Source organism: Triticum dicoccoides, chromosome 4B, assembly GCF_002162155.2.
Source record: "Triticum dicoccoides isolate Atlit2015 ecotype Zavitan chromosome 4B, WEW_v2.0, whole genome shotgun sequence".
NCBI lineage: Eukaryota > Viridiplantae > Streptophyta > Magnoliopsida > Poales > Poaceae > Triticum > Triticum dicoccoides.
The window spans coordinates 365,347,958-365,348,760 of NC_041387.1; positions in this window are offsets into that span (position 1 = coordinate 365,347,958).

Genomic DNA, 803 nt, shown 5'->3' on the forward strand with positions numbered 1-803 from the left:
TCGGCTATTTGGTTTGGGAAATTTACAATTTTCAATATTACTCTTTATCCATAGGGAATTAGAGATAACTTTCAACATGTCGAAGGAGCGGTTTTGCAGCAGCTTTCCAACGCTATATTATTTACCTTATTCTGATAAACGGTTTAGAAATGCGATCGAAAATATGATTCATGTTTTTTGTATGAAGAAAAAACGGTTTTCAAAACTGCTCTTAAACCGCTTACATTTTGCCAAAAATTTAACTTGGATCATGATATTGGTGTCCATAGCTTTCCAACGGTATATCGCAAGCCCCATTTGGACACTTTTTAGCTGAAGTTCAACCTAGTACTCGGGGAAGGTCAGGTGCGTTACTCGGGAAGTTCATGTTGTGATCAGAATATTATTCTGATCCCGTGATCAGAATAGTGTGTATATACATATATAGGACAAATGTTTCCTACAAGCAGTGGTAGTTACCACCACTTGCGTTTTGTATGTTGTATGTAGTATCTGTCGAAACCGAGTTTATTACGTGTAGTATGTAGTATATAATAATGATTAGGTAGTATATATACAAATTTTTAGGTAGTATGTACCATTTTTTGAGTATGCTCTTTTTACGTACAAATATGTACGTATTTCACAAATATGACAAAAACTATGGGCTCATGTGCAATTTTTTCATGTAACTTGTTTTGAAATATCTTAGATATAGTATATGAACATATTTAAAATAATAAAATAATATATATAGTACCACATGCTAGTATATGAGACATGTGGGGTAACTACCACCGGGTGGTAGGATGGATTTTCCATAT